At 41.7% G+C, this 20,151-nt stretch overlaps 1 long non-coding RNA gene across 1 annotated transcript; it reads left to right on the plus strand.

Moving 5' to 3' along the window:
- Positions 1 to 601: 601 nt before the first annotated feature.
- On the plus strand, positions 602 to 1,455 carry LOC107716891 (uncharacterized). Its single transcript, XR_001637266.1, has 3 exons — positions 602 to 858; positions 1,119 to 1,222; positions 1,394 to 1,455. It is a non-coding gene; the product is annotated as an uncharacterized LOC107716891 (long non-coding RNA).
- The last annotated feature ends 18,696 nt before the right edge of the window (positions 1,456 to 20,151 follow it).

The following is a 20,151-nucleotide window of genomic DNA, read 5'->3' on the forward strand; positions in this document are numbered from 1 at the left end:
AATAAAACAATAAGCAGTTTTTTTTTAACAATTGCTTCTGTTATTTGGAACTTTGTTTTGACCGTCGTTGTTTAGAGTCGTTATTAAGCTTAATCTTTTTTGTGTGTGTTTTTAAACTTGGACGCGGACCGTTAATTTCCTCACCAGACGATTATAGCGCCGATTTGTAATCATAGGCATCGTGAAGTCTGAACTTTTCGTCTAAAAAGCTTAAAATGTTGTTTAAATCAGCGAAAATTTAAGACTAACGTTACTCTGAGTCCAGATTAATTGGGAGGCCCACGAACAAAAATTTCGGTTAGAGTCAACTAATTTAACAGATAATTTTGTGCGGTGTGTCGTGTGCTATTCACATAGACTGTGTCCTATTTTTATTTACCTTTATAGGTATTTGTAATTCAAGTTATACATTTAGCTAGGGCTGCACGATAAATCGAAATGGAATCGATTCGACAGAAGCTTCGATTGTCATGCGTATCTTTTTCAGTGAAGCGCGGTTCTGTGATCAGCAGTAAATCTCCATCCAAAGGCCAGAGGGCGCTCTGCTACTGTGGTTAACGTCAACGGCGTTGGTCTGTCTGAATACTCGAGTCTGATTGGCTGGTGTGCGTTCAAACAGTTGAATGCACTTGTTGTTCCAGTCAGTTTAATCACCTCTAAATTAATGTGCAGCCTTCACTAAAGCACAAACAGGCGCACAGAAAGGGATTTCATTGATTTGATGCGTTTCAATACTAATATTTCTTTGGATTTTTGTAGAATTTTTAATTATCATGTCCCATGCACTCACATGTTTGTTTTTGTTTCTCTCTGCAGATAATTTATGTGAGTTGCTGATATCAAGGGAAAGCTAAAAAGGTAAAAATGTTATTATTTAGAGATGTTTAAGATACAGTGTTTTTAAATGTCATGTTTACTGGCAGTCATCGCTGTGTTACTGTGTGAGCCACTACAGGGATTCTTTGCATGTGAGCATTTAAACTGTCAAAAAATGTTGATTGATGTGAAAGATATTACGTCAAATGAAATCTCACATTTCAAAAAGCGAGGAGGTTACGTTGCAAAAACTGTGATAATTCTTTTTCAGTGAAATTGTTTTTCATGTCCCACCCATCTAGAAAGCGTAAATCATCCTTGAGAACTTGAACCACGTACAAGAGAGTGTCCTTTGCATCCTAAAGCCAGTAAAAGCAAGAAGTTCTTTCACGAATCAAGACTACAAGTATGTGTTTTGATTTGTACATAATGAAACTTTAATCTTAGAAAAGTAAGCATAAAAATATATGAGTGTATATTATATTTTCCTGGTTATAATTCAAAATTCAAAATAAAGCATAGTGTTACTGTGGCAAAATATAATACACATAACTTAAGTATTGTGTCCATTATTAAGGTCAAAGAGATGTTTGACAGTCCTCCAAACAACTAACTGTCCACAAACACAGCCAGATGGTGATGGTGAGGCGTGTCATTTACATGAGGTTTGTATTTTTAATGTGTCTCACAGTCTGTTTGACACTGAATTATTTTATATGTATTTATGTATGTATATTTTTATTAAATGAAATATTTTATTTGTGTTACTGAAATGTAGCCTTCAACTGTCCTTCATATAATGCCATCAGCAGCCTTCAACAAAAGAAATGTACGTACAACTTTAAGTAATATGTAGGGCTGCACGATAAATCGCATGCGATATTTAACGCGCATCTTATCAGTAAAGCCGGATATTTTTCCTGGTGTGAATGGGTCTTGACAGAATATCTTTGTCGTATATCAATGTGGTCACCAAAAAAGTAAGGTCAAATCAGGAGAATTGTTTGTGCATTTGACTTTGAACTATTTTTATTTTATTTTTTTATTTTTTTGCTTCAATAGGAATTTGTTGCCATTAAAGAGACATCCTCATGTGAATGCCTTGGATATTCAGTGTAATGTGTTCTCAGTGATGTGACCAGATACCTTGATTGTCAAAGCCATATGATGTCTGTGTGGTGAGCTTTTGAATTCAGTGTCTTATGCTTTATTTACATTTCCATGTGTTGGAAACCTGAATAGAGTATAATTAAACCAGGAGTTGGACTTTCAGGCCCTTGACACATGCTTTGTTGTTGATAAGTTGTGATTCTCAATAATGCTTGAATTGTACATTTAAAATGAAACCTGCAGTACTAATTTTGGAAAAAGTGAAATTGCCTAATTTATGTGATAAAATGTTAGTGTTACAATAAAAATAATGTGTATACTGTTTTTGGGAATTACTCAATATGCATCCTACTATATTGACACATTGTGATACAATATTTAATGCTCATTCTGTAAAAATTGTGCACAAAAATGTGAGAATTAATTCTGGAATATTTCCGTTTTTTTGTTTTTTTTTAAGTGTTCAACTGTAATTCATTATCATCCGTAGTATTTTTAACCTCTGATTTACATGTACTGTACTGTAGTCTTTCAGGGGATACAAAATCCAGTTTACATTTGTATTTTTGAATTGTTGCTTGATGAATAAAACTTTTCTTACATTTATTACTGTTGTGTTGTTATTTTGGTGGTCTAGAATAGGACATCAATGTGTGGACGTCAAATTGACATCAAGTTTTTGACGTCAATTTGATTTGCGTTTTTGACCTGTTTTTGTCAATTTGACATCAATTGCCCACTGGGGATGTAATTGAGGAATAATGTAGGCTACACATATGAATTGCATGAAATGTATCTAAAATGTAACTGAATAAGTTCGAATTAAAACTTACTCATAAAGTAAGATCTCGGGGATCGAACATTTCGACACACAAAGTGAATCGTGCACGTGACTGGACAGAAAAAGTGAAGCTTCGTTTGTCATTGGTCACGTGATTTCTATGTTAACAACACAAGCTTCGAATCGAGGCTTCATCTGGCACGCCCATACATTTATTCTCGACACAAGCTCAGATGCCTCGGTTCAAATGTCACATCACTACATATATTAATTAGTCAACCACGCCTACCGAAAACAGCTCATTCTAGCATGCCCCCACATGTGTACGTCATGATGTGGGAAGATTTGCATAACGCGGCCCAAATATTCACGCAATGTGTGTTTCGTTGTGTCACATGTGGTTGCCGCCCGCCCGCCGCGCCGTTCTCAAGCCCACCGGCCGTCCCTCACTCAGCACGCCGGCCTCCGCTCACTCTAGCCTGCCATGTGTGACGCTGTGTTTCGTTGTGAAAGCGAAACTACTTTGTTTGGCCTTCCAAAAGAGGACACGACTAGAAATCAGTGGTTAAGTTGTATTTACAACACTGTTCCAGAACAGTTCAACGCAAATATTCCGATGTGTCCAGCGCATTTTATGGAGGACTGTTTCCTGAGAGATTAGACTACAATGCCGGCTGTTCTGATCTTTTTAGCAACATCATATGACCCCTTTAATAATATATAGATTTATTTTTTATCTTGTTGCTTATTAGATAGATAGATAGATAGATTTGGGACCTATCCTTGTAATGCCATGAAAACTGTGCAGGTAGCTCTGTAACAGTAATTAATGGTACCAACTAGATTTTATTTTGGAAGATAAGTTTTTATTGCTGCTCAGGCATTCTTTCATTTTAATTAGAAGGAATTGATGCTTCAAGGAAGAAGCATTTTGATAAGTCACTTGGCTGATGATACAGCTCTTTTTTAATTAACAAATTGTTTTGCGGTTTTCTTTCACTATATGTATTTATGTGTATATATATATGTATGTTTTTTATCATTTTTATTTTTAAACCCTTGGTTGTTATAGTATGCAATTGTTATTCAAGTGTTCAAAAAATAAAGTCCTGCTGTCACTAATTTTATCCCTTAAAATGTCACCTTTGATAATCAAACTTTATCATATTTAAACATTTTTTATGAGCATGCAGAGATTTCTAAGATGTGGCATCTCTGCTGGATGGAGGCTAGCCCCTACATCAAAGCCATAAAAAGTGTCGGAGCCTGTCTGTTGTGGGGGATGAGAGCTTTCTGAGATTTGCTTTTAAAGGTGTGGCTTATCAATTCAGAGTCTTTCTCTTCTGTGTTTCTCTAGCTCTGCGCACATTCAGAAAGTGTATGAAGGCTGTTCTCTCCCCTCTACATTCGAGTGGAGCACATGTTCTGAATTATCTAGATGATTGGCTGCTCCTTGGTTCATTCAGAGAGCACGCTGAGCAGCCACAAATGTTTGCTCATCAACCACCTTCAGTGTTTGGAGCTTACTATTTTTTCAAAAAAGCAGGCTCCAACCCATTCAGCATATCCCATTCCTGGGTGTGAGTCTCAACTATGTATCCATGCAAACACGTCTGTTACCGGAGCACTCATAAGCTATCATGGACTTGCTGCAGTGTATAAGAGAGAAAAATCCCTCTCCCTAAAGAGCTTTCAGATAGTGATGGCGGCAGCCTCAGTGGGCTTGCTTTACATGCATCCATTTCAAATCTGTTTGAAAGCTTGTGTCAAGTCAAGTCAAGTCACCTTTATTTATATAGCGCTTTTAACAATACAGATTGTGTCACGGGTAACTGCAGTGACCATCTGATCTGGATATAGACTGGATCTGGTGGCTATGATGACCTCGGAATAAGAAAGAAACAAACTAATAAGCGTAGATGCCATTCTTCTAATGATGTAGCAAGTACATCGGGTGTTATGGGAAGTGTTCCCGGTTCCGGTTGACCTAATTAATGCAGCCTAACAATCCTTTAACGGATTTGAATATTAGAAATGTATTAGTGTGTTATGTGTAAGCCAGGTTAAAGAGATGGGTCTTTAATCTAGATTTAAACTGACAGAGTGTGTCTGCCTCCCGAACAATGTTAACACAGTAACACAGCGTGATTTGGCACATTTCCCATAGCATCAGCTTCTCAACACAACGTTATGAGACTGGATCGCAAGGGAACATCTCTGGATATTAACGTAGAATAACAATAAAATAAATTTGCTACCTATTAGATTGTTTTATCTACATCTACACCTACCCCAACCCTAAACCTAACCTTACAATAATGCAAACAAAGTAATTAATAATTATTATGCAATATTGATGTGCGCATGCCCAGTAGGACAATTTGGTTGTAGCTGAATCCCTTCTAGCCCTAACCCAAACAAGTGCAGCTCCTATTTCTTTGAATGGGGAAACATCAAATTCTCCAAAACTGTTCACCAAGCTTACGATTAAATTTCATAATATGAAATCACCAATGAAATCTGACAACAACTGTCTCATAAATGTTTATTTTTCTCAAATAGCGTTAAAAAAGCTTATCTCTCAGGCTAGACCAGCCAGTAACGACAGCTGCAGATGGCTTAACCAATTAGCAATTGGCCTTTTATTCAGAAGGCAGGGCTTCCTTCGATAGACCGGCCATATTGAGTGTTGCATTTTTCCCGTTCAAAACTATACCAGTGGCACGTCTTGGGTATTCTATAGTCTTTGTTGTATTTTATCCTGGAACCAGCGCCCAAATGAGTGAAGGTTTTTTTTAATAATAAAAAGTAATAAAATAATAAAAATCACTATTACATTATGGCTTAATGTGGTAGTCATATCACAAAGTCTGTGATTTAATTTTAAAAAAATATGCACTGCAGGTTTCAGAGTGAAGCGGGTACTTTGTTTGCTTACACGTGTACAGCCCATGACACAGAGCACTTTAAAGGTCACTCTGAAACCTATTTATTTGCTGGCAAACCACCAAAATAAAAGATGTTTAATGTTTGAATTTAAGCAGAGATGCATCGATTGCAACTGGACTTTTTTCATTTCGAAGTCTGTAAACGGCTGTTAACAGAGGCCAGAGACACTGAAGACAGATGCAAAGACGAGAAAGTACTGTTCAGGCAGAGCAAGCTAACTGTTCGGGACGTATAAAATATTGGAAGAAAATCGTAAATATTAGGGTGGGGGTGGGCTATGTGTGTCGCAACAATGAAGCACAGGAAACAGGACAATAGTTCACAGGACTTTGAGGGAAACACCCAGAGAAACACAGGTAAGCAGGTAACGGAGTATCAGCAGGGCACTAGAATGACTTATCTTGAGTTAAGCAGTCATTGTGTATTTCTGGAAGGATAGGGATCGATGGAGAAGACCAGCAGAAGATGATAGGCGAACAGGATCCAAGGAGTTAGGTAAATCTTGCACATAAGCGAGAGACTAGACCAGATGGTTAGGTGCCTGTGAGTGTGGGTTTGTAAGTGGGTCCCTATTAATCAGAGACAGATGCAGGGAATCAATACTCCGGTGAATTGGAACGGAGAGGTGGAGCTGTAGGGTCTGACGGGATGGATGGATCCATGACAGTACCCCCATCCCTTCCATGGGCAGCTCCAGAAGATTGTTGATAGTGATGACGAGGATGGCCTCTCCCTCCGGGCGCAGGATGATCTGGATGATTAGCGTGAAACTCCTGGAGTAGGGTAGGGTCTAGAACATCGTCACATGGTAGATCTTTCTTCAGGGTTCTAACCTTCCCAGTCAATAAGGTATTCGAGCCGGCCGCCTCATTGCCGTGAGTTGAGGACAGAGCATACCGTATAGATGGGATGCCGGTCTAGCTTGATTAGAGGAGGAGGCACCTGAGCTGTGTCAGACCCTGTGGGAGAAGAGAGAAGAGAAGACCGGTGAGGTTTTAGCAGAGACACATGGAAAGTAGGAGCAATTCTGAAATGTGAGGGTAGTTTCAGACGGTAAGTGATGGGATCGATCTGCCTTTGGATCGTGAATGGTCCAATGTATCTGGGACTTGCAGCAGGGCAGCCGGAGGTGGTTGTTCCTGGTGGAGAGCCAGACCTTCAGACCAGGGAGGTAGGCAGTTGTTACTGCACTGCAAATGTCGGCCTGGCTCTTGTGCCTCCTAACTACCCTTTGCAGATAGATGTGTGTTGAGTCCCAGACCCTCTAGCCCTCCTGGAACCAGTGGTTGACTGCTGGCACTTCTGACGGTTCTCCTGACCAGGGGAACAGGGGTGGCTGGAAGCCGAGTAAGCATTGAAAGGGTGTTAGGCCTGTGGTGGACTGGCAAAGAGAGTTTTGAGCGTACTCGGTCCAGGGAAGATACTGGTTTCAGTTGTGTTGGGTGGCCATAGCAATACGTTCTCAGGAAGCATCCAGTCTCCTCTTTCTTCCTCTCCATCTGCCCATTTGACTGAGGGTGGTAGCTGGACGTTAAACTCACTGACGCACCTAGGAGGCGGAAGAAAGCCTTCCAACCTCTGGAAACAAACTGAGGTCCACGGTCAGAAAAATGTCTTTGGGTAAAGCGTAGCTTCTGCAGTTCCAAGGCAGAGGGCAGTCCTTTTAGTGGAATAAGGTGATAGGCCTTTGAGAAACGGTCTATGACCACAAGAATACAGGTGAAGGAGTCAGGACCTAGAGGCTAGATGACCAAATCACCAAGGCTACCCTCACCAAACTTGCTCCGCTGGTAAGTCCTGACTCCTTCACCTGTATTCGGTGACTCCTTCACCTGTATTCGGTGTTGGGTGTAAAAGGATTAGGTACCATTGGATGGGACTGACAATGATGGCTGGAGGGAGAATGGGCTCTGGAAGACAGTTGGATTGGTCAGGGGCATAGATTCGGGAAAGTGCATCAGCTTTTTTTATTTTATTTTTATTTTTTTGTTCCTGGTCGACAAATCACAGTGAAGTTAAACTGGGTGAAGAATAATGCCCATCTGGCCTGACGAGGGTTCTGATGCTGCTGGTGACCAGGACAGAGACTTGGGCGTTTTACACAGAAGGGAGGTGAGAGGAGCTGATAAGGTGCTAAAAGTTTGCAACAAAGCGGCGATAGAAGTTAGCGAAGCCAAGAAATCATTGGAGTTCCTTAATGGAAATGGGGATGGGCCAGTGACGAACTGCGTCCACTTTCTTCTGGTCCATTTGTATACCCTTGGCATCGATGATGCAGCCCAGGAACTGAATAGAGGAATGGTGAAATTCACATTTTTCCAGTTTGAGTTACAGGTGATTCTCCTTCAGTTTCTGGAGGATCTACGCAATGTGATGGTCTGCCTTGTTCCGGGAGTAGATCAGGATGTTGTCAATGTAAATGATCACAAAATGATGCAGGTACTCCTGGAAAACCTCATTCATGAAGGCCTGACCAGATGGTTAGGTGCCCGTGAGTGTGGTTTTATAAGTGGGTCCTTATTAATCAGAGACAAGTGTAGGGAATCAAAACACTAAATTATTATATGTTGCAATCAAACTTATAGCAAAATTTGGTAGTTCTGTATGTTGTTTCAGGGTTGGCATCATCTGAGGTCCTCTGAGGGGTTGGCATCATCTCTTCTCAGGTGTTCTGGATCCAGACTGAAGCTTGTGTAAATACTAGTTGGCATCCCGTGGCAGAAACAGAGAAACAAATAGAGACATAATTAGCGTAGCTGCTGTTCCAACCAAGCAAAATTGATGATTAAACCATGGTTTTCTGGTTTAATCATGATCAGATTTTTTCTAGATCCTGCATTAAATTTATATTTTGACCTCACTATTCGGGGAACAGACACAGTCTTTATAGATTGGACAGCGCAAGTACATCTATCATTTCAGTAGGTAGAACAAAAGCCATCATAGCAGTTATTTGAGAATTGGCTTACTAGACATATGGAGTGTAGCGTCCTAGAGATGTTGTCCAACAGGAGTTCGCTCCGACTCTGCTGGGGTGCAGGCCATCAGCGCGAAAAAGCCTAGGTCGCTCCCAGAAAAGATTCCAATTATTTACAAAGAGCAGTTTCTGTTCTTTACACCATGACAATAACGATTCATTTAAAGCAAAATGTCTACTGAACCTTTCGTGTCCTTGTCGATACGTGGGAAGCGGTCCTGACACGATGATCGTATGTGGTGTTATGTGGTGACCTGAAACAAAACAGAAATAAATACAGTATTAATACATGTGTAAATACACTAAAAATTACAGTTTATAAGGTACAATATCGTCGTCGCAGGCGATGTGCTGCACACCGTCTCAATCAGGCTCCTGAAGTCCCTCTTTAGTGTTTCCGTCTGCCACAGCTTGATGTCGTTAACCCCCGCATGCAGCACGACCGCGCCGATGCTCTCGTTGCCCTTCAAGATCGCGGGTATCTGCGCAGAAACATCAAGAACACGAGCACCCGGGAAACAGTGAGTGTGCACATTACCTTCAGCTAACGTAGCACGGACGAATGAATGTATCTCTCACTGTCTTAAAAGTTCAGATGGTATTTTCTTTTTATCTTACCTCTGTATAATGCATATTAAATTAGTGTTTACAGCTGTAACCAAGGAAATACCGTATCGCTGCTGTTCCATAGTGCCACCTACTGTCACAGTGAATTTGAGCTCACATTCAGCCAGTCTGCTGTTTTGTTTTGTTTTTTGCAAATGTTTCATATAGCATTATTTCACAAAGCTAAAGTCAGACCATTGTGTTTTTGCTTCAAATTATGAAATTATACAATCTAATGCCTTTAATTTAAAATGGCTACAGTTAGGCCTGCAATAGAGCAAATAAACCTCTTCATGTACTGATATTTTAATTCTTTCTTGTCTCTTGCTTAAAAAATAAAATATGCCTGTTTGCTTGTAAAAAATTGGTAATTGGAATCGGCCATGAAAAATCAAAATCGGTGAATCCTAAAATGTAAGAGCGTTAGAAATGAAGGAATTAGTATTGCAATTTTACAATGTAATTTAGAATAAATTAGAATAAAATACTGCAGCAGCTCTACAGTAGATAGTTAATGTCTTTTTTTTCGTGCAATACTCTTATTTTTATTATATGTATAATTCATTTTGTCATAAAGCTATGCAGTTTCTGTGTGGACGATGAGAGGTGGATGCAAGGGGCACCAGCTAAAATCTTGCCTAGGTCACCAAATTTGTAAGGGCCGGTCCTGCTTGGAACACGTATTTGTAGCATGTTTTGTCAACAGTACATTTTTTTAGTTTTTGTGTGTCAGGGATCTGCAAGAAATGGGACCCAGATCCAAATGAACAAGGGGTTTTATTAACAGGACCGTAGACTAGAGACAGCAGGGAGAGTGAGGAGTGAAACAGTCCAAACAGTGGGGCAGGGCAAACAACACAATTACGGGCAGGAGGGATGACCACTGAGACAGTCCAAGTTGGCAACGGACTTGAGCACGGGTGAGGAAGCTCCAGAGGAAAGACTAGGCAGGACCACAGGGAACCTGTAGCTTGATGTAGATCTCAGATGTAGCACCAGTCTTGCCGCCAGGTAGAGGCTCACAGAACCAGAGGCTAGACATGAGGGAGTAGAGAGCTGCTGCCAGGCAGTAAGGGTCAGTGGCCAGGGAAGTCTGGATACAGGGCAGGACAGGACCAGAAACAAAAACAAGACAAGACAACAAGACAGACCAGATGCCACAACAAATAAGAGAACAAAAACAGATAAGAACAATGGCTAAAGAGGCAAAAGTAAAGAAAAACCGAAACTAGCCAACGAAAAATAAAAAGTAAAAGCAAAAGAGCTAATATCCTAAAAGGAACTGGAACTGCAGAAACAAAGTGAAAATAAAACACTAAATAGAAAGAAGAAACTAACCAAGTGTGTGCGTGTGTGTGACTAGACTAGTAGTGATGGGACAATTGATACGGAGGCTCCGATGCTCCGACGCAGTTTTCAAAGCACTATTGTATCACACACTGTGCCGATGCTTGTATCGAAATGACAATTCCACGTGATTGATGACATTTGAAGCTTCGAACATCAAGCAGTATCGGAAGGTCGGGACAGCTGGTTTGAAAAGATCGGCGCTTCGCATGACTCTTGTGTTTGACTTTACATTGACTTGGTTGTGTGTGTGTGTGTGTGTGTGTGTGTATCCCTTCTAAGCCACAACCCATCCTCTGCTCCGCGATGTTTTATTAGATTTGGTGGAGAAACCAAGTCTGACCACCAGATGTCGCTAATGCGCACTGTGTTAAAAGCTTCGAGTAATGAACTGTTTTTCGGCACAATTTCATGAAAGCCTCAAACGGTTCAGAAAGCCTTGTTTCCCATTACTATAGACCAGAATGCAAAAAATAAATAAAACACACTCGAGCAGGATACAAGATTAACCTCCAGACTATAAACAGGAAAACACCACAACGAACCAGCAGAGACATGAGGATAAGGAGCACAATATAAAGGGACTAAAGCACATGAGGATCAGGTGAGCACAATCAAGTAAACGAGGACTAAACAAGGGGGCGGGCAACTGGAATCAAGAAGGCAGGGCAAGAGGAGCACATGGCCAACAAAAATAAAGACAAAGCCATGTGCTCAGACACAAGACAAACAAAGACACATTAAACAAAGACAGAACAGACATGACTGTCAGGACAGGACCCTGACAGTGTGTGCATATATATTCATATATTTAATTCAAAATATCTTACATCGTGATTGCTTCTGTAGGCCTAATAATTGTTTCTTATTACAGAAATATTTACATTTCAGTTGACTTCCTTGAGTGTGAAATTCTGGAATTTGTCTTATGTTCACTGGTTAAGCCATTTAATCCCAGATTTTTCTCAGACATGAAAGTATCCAACTAATGTGCCATTAGTAACCCTTTGAAATAATCAATAATTATTTTTTGAATTTCTTTTTTTGGAAAAGTGTGTGAAAAATTGTGTTTTATGGTCGGTCACAACTGTGACTGGTGGGATAATGTGTATACTGAATTAACAATCATAAAATTTTTTATATTTCTTAGCCCTGCTATTTTAAACTGTTTGATCACATTCTAGGGTTACTATTATGCATAAAAACCCTTACACAACATTGATAGAAATACTGAGATAAAAGACAACCATCAACATATTTCAAAATTTTTACTTTTTTGTAACATAATCATCAAATTTTTATATTATTGTTACCAGTATTACAGCATCAATATGTAACTTATTTGTAACATTTGAACTTTTAATTTAGTGCAATATTTTGTCATCAACATCTAGACCAAATGTTTAGACTTACCAGTTATGTTTGGTTATTGCTGAATGGATGCTGAAAAATGTCAAAAACTAAAACTGTAATCCATATTAGTCCACAAGGTGGGATTATTCGAAAGGTGGTTTTAGCCCGAGTATGCGGTAAGAATGGGGAGAAGGATAATAACAAACCTTATGAGACAAGGTACATCATATTTTCTTCTAGTGTGACTGATGGAGTCATAGATGAATAAATGTTGATGGATAAAGTGATGGACCTATGGAATGTTAGTGGTAGAATGATGCAGGGATAAAGCAAGACCAGTAGAGTTATGTAGAATGATAGATGAGAGAATAAGAGAAGATGTAGATGGATAAAGGGTGAAAGAGTAGCAGATTCGCCAAGAAACAGATGAGCATTGTCTCCAAGAACTCACAGATACGCTGTCTTTAATGTTCACAGAAATAAATCAATGACCTCTGAAAACTATATTGCCAGTCTAATCTCTCCAAACCAGTTTTTAGATTTACATATCATGATCCCCACTTCCAGGCTAGGAGAGGTCACCAAGTCAGCCCCACACCCTCATTCACTCATTCAGCCTCATTTGTTTAATAATCCGGGTATCATACCTCAATTCTCTTGCCACAATTGGTGAAGAATGCAGACAGAAATGGTTGAGTGAAAGGGTAAAGCCCAAGTATACTTTGGTTTTTATGCATACACTAGTGTATGCACAGTCCAGTTTTTCTAACCTTGCAAACTCTATATGCATAGATCCCACATGCGACTGGAAAATAAATAAGTATAGCTGTAGCTGCTCATGCATTGACCACCTGTGTTTGTGTACATGGTCAAATGGTGTTCACTTTGAAAGGCTGTAGCATACAACCTGACCAATATCCAAGTCTGGCTAGAAGGATGTACTATACATCATTCCACTTCGCCCGACATGTTAGACTTCGGCAGTGCCATCAGTCTCTCCCAGCCATCACTTCTAATTCTAAAGAGTCTTAGGAAAGCCTTGATTCCTGTGACCTGCATACACAAAATACCAGGGCCCTCATTTATCAACAGTGCGTACGCACAGATGTGTGCGTAATGAGTGCGTAAGAATAAGTTTAAGTGCATAAGTTTCACGCAAAGTGTGGGATCTACCAACTTGTACTTATACATAGGAATGTGTGTAAATGCAAGCACAACTCATGAGCCTGCTGAGCATGCGTGAGCATGCTCACGCAGAGATTCTAGTGGTAGAATGGCGATACTACAAAAAGAAAGTGCTGCCTTATGTGTCCTGTGTCCTCTAATTGCAAATACTCAATAAATAATTTCATATTTCAAGCTAAACATTTGCACAATTAGTGTGAAAAGCTATAAAGGACAGTTGGGAAGTCGATTTGAAATGTACTGTAGTTATATGGTCATGGCTGATCTCGCTTTGTTGGAAGATTTGGCGAACCATGCCCTGCGCAGGGAACGCGTTTTTCAAAGAGAGCGCTGATCTGTTTAGTGAGAGCACAGTCATTGATTCTCAACGTCTCAACAGTGTGAAAGGAAGCTTGGAAAAAGCTGTCTGACTATGCTAAAAACGTACTTTATTTACTAATAGCTAAATAAATAAATAATTTACTAACTAAGATGCTATGGGAAAAAAGTCCTTTTTTTCTCCTAAACTGAAGCCTTTTTTTAATAACGCAGTGTAACTGCATGGCCATTGGTTTGTGCAGTATATTTAAAAACGAACCAATAACTCGGCAGCAGTGCTGCATGAGCCTATGGCCACGAACCCCGCCAGAATGGGCGGGGCCATCTGGCTGTATAAGCGGATGTTTCGCCATAGGATCCTCAGGATCTTTGACTGAAGCGATGACTGAGTTGTGCAGTTACATAGCACGGCCAGCAACACAGTATTTGTTCCCGTATCTCAGGGAACTGAGGTTACGTTAGTAACCAAGTATGTTCCCTATCGATACTTCACTCGTACTGCATCGCTAAGACGCTATGGGAACCAGTACAATCACGCTGTGCTATGATAGAGGAACGACTAATATATAAACTTGCCCTAAGCACCTAAGGGGCCCAGAGGGACAAGCATTATAAAAATCCCCTCAAGGCAAAAAATGGGTCAAACTCACAGAGGTTGTGCCCGGCCTGGGTGATTGTTCCAAAAGACTCGTACAGCTTTGGCACTCCAGGGGCCGGTAGTGTACAAGTAAGCAATCCTGGTGAATTTGAGCATGTTACGGTCAAACCCTGCTCAGAGCTGGTCCTGCCTATGCCAGGTGCATGTCAACTATGCAGAAAGGACCAGGTTATAAAACCTATGTGGACGGCGAGGCCCAGCCAGCCACCGCACAAATCTCTGTGATGGTCACACCACTAGACCACGCCCAAGAAGAGCAACGCCTCTAGTGGAGTGGGCTCGTACTCCAGTGGGGCATTGCAGGCCCAAGGAAGAGTAAGCTAGCATAATAGCGTCAACTATCCACCTAGAAAGTCTCTGCTTCATGACCGGATGCCCTTTGGTGTGGCCACCGAAGCAAACAAAATGTTGTTCTGACTGCCTAAACGGGGTGGAATGCTCAATGTAAAATTTCAGCGTCCTGACGGGGCAGAGCAGATTCAACTCCTGGTCCTTTTCTGAGGGAGGAAGCGCAGAGAGCTTAATAACCTGTGCTCTGAACGGAGTGGAGATTAGGTATATAACCATGTCTTGGTTTCAGGACGACTTTAGAGTCGTTGGGGGGGGTTATGTTTTATAAACATAAAATATAAACATAAAATTTCTCAAGAGCAATTTTTGAAGGGGACACAAATAATACAGCTAAAATTGTACTTGTAAGGACAAGTATACACAGAGGAAAGCCTTACTACTATTAGTGTAGCAGGGAGACCGTGCCAAATTAGACAACTTCAAGCTGTTGTGGTCACGCCACAACAGCGGTCGTGTCCATTGTAGACAATACTATCCGTCAAGCAGGTAACGCTATTATTGCTAACACAGCAGACTCATTGTAAAATACATGTACAACTGTATTAAAGAGAAATTAATCACTTCATCCGATGTTTTAAGTGAATAAAATAGCCTTGACAGCCGAGTTCCACAACTATTGACTTTGTTCTTGCTCACTGGACTTGTGTGTGGTGTAGGTGATGCAGGGTTGCCAGGTTTTCACAACAAAACCCACCCAATTGCTACTCAAAACTAGCCCAATCGCGTTTCGAGGGGGGTTCCCCAGTAAAAATCGCATTTCGGGGGGTAAAATACAAGTTTTTTCGGCGGGGTTCCGGTAAAATTCGCATTCATATCACGTTATTGGGGTCGCTTCAACCCGTGGACATGAAAAACAACCCACGGCAACAGTGTTAAAGTAGCCCAATTCCGCTGGAAAACCATGGACTCGGCAACACTGAGGTGATGTAAAAGAGGAAAGCTGGCATTTGGACCTAAGCACTGTGAGGCAAGGGAGGGGGATACTCAAAATGTTTCTAAACTTAAAACGCATTTTTGCCCCGTTTGCATTGTTTTACTACTTACAAAGTTATTTAAAGTATAAAACACAGCGTGGTTTCTAATCATATTTTTAGGGAGGACAACCCTCAGATGGGGGGGTCCTGTCCCCCCCGACCCCCCGAGATTTCTGCCTATGCTGCAAGTCTCCCATTCGCTTGACCAATGCTAATGCCAGAAGCAGAGCAGCCTTCAGCAACAAGGACCGAAGGTCAGTAGACTGTAGCGGCTCAAAGGAAGGGCCTTTCAGAGCCCTCAGAACAGTGGGCAGATCCCATGTAGGGACAGTGAGGGGGCGAGGCGTGTTCAACCTCCTGGATCCCTTCAAAAAACGGACAATTAAGTTGTTTCTGCCCACCGATTGGCCAGCTATAGGAGCATGGGAAGCCGATATAGCTGCTACATAGACCTTGAACATGGATGGGGAGCATCCCTTATCCAGCAGCTCTAGCAGAAAGGACAATATCACTGATATGTCACAGGAGGTTGGGTCGAGGCTCAGGCTTGGCTGCCTGGGTGGCGGTGGCAGCAGGTACAGGCTTCGCGGGCTGCTGAGTCGGCGCAGACTTAGGGTGACTGGGAGCAGCTGCAGAGCTGGAATGCTTTTGCAGGAAGTGCCGCATCGCTTGCGATGGTGAAGCGTTCAGTGAAGCCTTCAACCGCAGGTCCAAACAGACCAGTGGGAGAGACCAGAGAGTTGAGGAAGGGGACCTTATCCATGTCCTTGATCTCCGTTAAGGTCAGCCACAAGTGGCGCTCGAGCACCACCAAGCTGGCCATCGACCTGCCGATCGCCTGAGCCGTGGTCTTTGTGGCACATAGAGCCAGGTCGGTCACGTTGCGCAGTTCCCTGAAAGCAGCCAGATCCGGTCCAGACTCATCCTTGCAGCGGAGGAGTTTGGCCTGAAAGGCTTGGAGAACCGCCATTGAATGAAGCGCAGAGGCCGTCTGCCCGGCTGAGGAGTACGCTCGTCCAGTGAGGGCAAACGTTGTCCTGCACGGCTTGGAGGGGTGAGCAACTTTCGGTTTACACCCGATGGCAGTGGGTGGGCAGAGGTGCACGGCCACAGACTCGTTCGAAAGAAGGCAGCTTTTTGTACCCTCTCGCTTTGGCGCCATCTACAGAGGTGAGGGCAGATGAAGACGAAGCACGCAGGCGGGTTGAGTAGGGGATGAGCTTGTCGTGGACCTCTGGGAAAAACGGAGAGGCTCACTGACGAGGGGCTTGACGGCGCCCTAGCAGGAACCATTCTTCCAGGCGGCTGCGAGTGGGCTCCTCCGGGGAAGACCACTCCAATCCCAGCTCCTCGAACACTTTTGAGAAGACGCGGAATAGTTCAGCATCCATCCCAGGTTTGGCATCGCTGGGCTCGGACAATGGCAAGGGGGCGAGGTCATTAACAGAGCCCAACAGCTCCTCTGTGTCGGAGGCTGCCAATGACATGCTGTCATTGAGCAGCAAATGACCTCTGAAAACTATATTGCCAGTCTAATCTCTCCAAGCCAGTTTTTAGATTTACATATCATGATCCCCACTTCCAGGCCAGGAGAGGTCACCAAGTCAGCCCCACACCCTCATTCACTCATTCAGCCTCATTTGTTTAATAATCCGGGTATCATACCTCAATTCTCTTGCCACAATTGGTGAAGAATGCAGACAGAAATGGTTGAGTGAAAGGGTAAAGCCCTGACATGCTGTCATTGAGCAGCTCGTCGTCACTCCCACCGAACGAGACCACGTCGCTTGCGCTGGTAGAGGGACGCTGGTCAGGCTGAGTGAAGATAACGGGTGAAGCCTCTGTGCGGTGAGAGCAAGGTACGCGGGACCCGAGCCGGCATGTACTTGCTCGCCTCTGAGCACTGAAGTCCTCTGCCCCGATGTTTATTCCTCACAGGTTCCTGGGAGGAAAAAAACAGGAGGGCGCGAGGGGTGGAGTCACTCTCTGAAAGAAAGCTATCCGCGAGTGCAGAGTGGCGAGACTTATGTTCGAAACCAATGGCCATGCAGTTACACTGCATTATCAAAAAAAGGCTTCAGTTTAGGAGAAAAAATGACTTTTTCCCATAGCATATTGATAGGGAACTGACTTTTCTCTTCTCAAAGAACTATGACACTAAGCACTTTTGCAAACACAGTGCCTCTGTCAACAGTAGTTTAGTTATAGGAGATGGACATAATAATGCCAAAATGATGCTATGATTACCACTATGACAATCGACACAATCTCGGAAGTGACTCCTGTTATGTATACAAAAGGAACAATCATTCACTCTCACATGTACATGCGGTTGTCACTACTAAAATGTGCACATGGCCTTAAAACACTCTATTAGGTTATGAATAGATACAAACATATGTTAGCTTACCATTAAGCACAATGGCACATTTTAACGAAAAGTAATCTGTAGGATTGCATAACTGTCACTGCAGTGGGAAAGGCCTGGTTTAACCCATATTTATTGAGGTACAATTACATTACATCGATTTTGTACACAAGCATAACACCAGTAAATGTACCCTAAGGCTGGAATACACTACATGACTCTTGAAATCTGAACAGATTTCAAAATACTAGGCATCATACACTAAACTCAGAGCAAAACTGGTCATCACTAACAGACTTTCAAGTAGATCAGAACACAATAAAGTCACAGAGAAATGAACAAATGAAAACAATATACCGTATTGGCCCGAATATAAGACGACCCTGATTATAAGACGACCCCCCTTTTTCCAGATATACCTTTTGGAAAAAGGCTTTTTAAAAACCAAATCTTGTTTTTTCTCAGTAAAACACATTTTGTCTTCAATTATTTTCATATTGCATATTTTTCCTATTTTAATTTTTGTTTTGAAAGTATGGTAAAAACTGGTCAAATGTACCAACAATCACATTTAAAAAATATACACTTTTTGATATACCATTAAAAAAAAAAAAACAGGTAGCCCATCTGAATTAGGACATTTAGGCTATCCATCTAATAGTAGCCTACCAAAATCTTATTAACAGTAGAAGTTAAATCTTACTGTAGTCTTCAAATCTGGGTACTGTCTTACGTTTTAAAATCACAAAGGGAGTTTGGTCCCATCAGGCTAACGTGACAGTCACGACTCATGCAGCTGTAAGGTTTTCTTTTTCTTTTGTTTTTACTCGCAATCTTTACAACACGCATTACATTACGTATTTCATGGCACACTTGTTTTATGCGTATTTGGCGCCACCTAGTGTTGTGGGTGTATTATTGACATGTCAAAGTCTAGACCCTGAATATAAGACTACCGCGTTTTTTCAGATGTATTTCCAAGAAAAAAACATCGTCTTATATTCGGGTCAATACGGTATGCTCTAAAATAGGTTAAAAAGATCAAATGTCTGGATGGAGTCATAGTCTGATACAAAAGAAAATCTGAGTCTGTTCCCCATTATATACTACGCAATTTCCTGTGAAATCTGTCAACTTCAACTGCCCAAAAACTGCAGACTGGCCCTGACTTTCGACAACTAGTATTGACTCATCCAGATTATAAATTTCGGTTCTTTGCAAGTTGTAGATTGTAATAGATTTTAATTTTTTATTTTTAGTTGTCCCAGGAAGCTGATCTCCAGCAGATGGTACAGGAGGTTCAAGGACATCTTGCTGGAGATCCCCCGGCAAACCCATGTTATCGCTCATGACATCTGATGGGCAGCATTTTAATTCAATGTAAAAAAAAAGTGAGCAAGTGACAACAGTGAGCGCAAGCTAGATTAAATTGATTATTACGTTTTAAATATGGTTATTTTTCTTACAAAAACACATCGATTCGCTACAGGAGGATATTGTTCACCCCCTGGAGCCGTGTGAGACACTTTTTTTATGGATGGGTGCTTTCTATTTCACTTCTTTTGGACTGAAGCAATGCAACACCCGCTGACTGGCATTAAACAGCTTGAAAGATCAAAGACAATTTTTTATATAACTCCGACTGGATTCGTCTGAAAGAAGGAAGTCATTTACACCTAGGATGCATTGAGGGGGAGTAATTTATGGGCTAATTTTAATTTTTGGGTGAACTAACCTTTTAAGAACGATTCGATTCACAATTAAATTCGATTAGATTAGATTATAACGATTCGATTCTGCATTCTTTAAGTACATTCACAGGATTATTTAAATGCTTCCCCTAAATTCTTTAAAGGGGTCATATGATGCGATTAAAATTTTTCCTTTCTCTTTGAAGTGTTACAAGCTCTTGGTGCATAAAGAAGATCTGTAAAGTTGCAAAGACTAAAGTCTCAAATCCAAAGAGATATTCTTTATAAAATTTAAGAGTCAACCACGCCTACCTAAAACGGCTCGTTCCAACACGCCCCCACATGTCTACGTCACGATGTGGGAAGATTTGCATAACGCCGCCCAAATGTTCACGCAAAGACAGAAGGCGTAACTTTTATTCTCGCTGTAGTATTGTTGCCGCCGCCGCGATGCTGTGGAGACATTGTGTTTCGTTGTGAAAGCGAACTACTTTGTTTGGCCTTCCAAAAGAGGACGATATCCGCTTCATCATGCCTAGAGCTGATCCGCGCTGGTCGCTGAGGAAATACATCAACTTCGCGCTGTAGATCGCCGGATCGGCTTTCACCGTGGACGAAACGAAGTCCAGCCTGGGGTCGTCACATGTGGTTGCCACAAGCCCGCCGG

This window comes from Sinocyclocheilus rhinocerous, unplaced genomic scaffold (assembly GCF_001515625.1).
Source record: "Sinocyclocheilus rhinocerous isolate Xijiao unplaced genomic scaffold, SAMN03320098_v1.1 scaffold59, whole genome shotgun sequence".
Lineage (NCBI taxonomy): Eukaryota > Metazoa > Chordata > Actinopteri > Cypriniformes > Cyprinidae > Sinocyclocheilus > Sinocyclocheilus rhinocerous.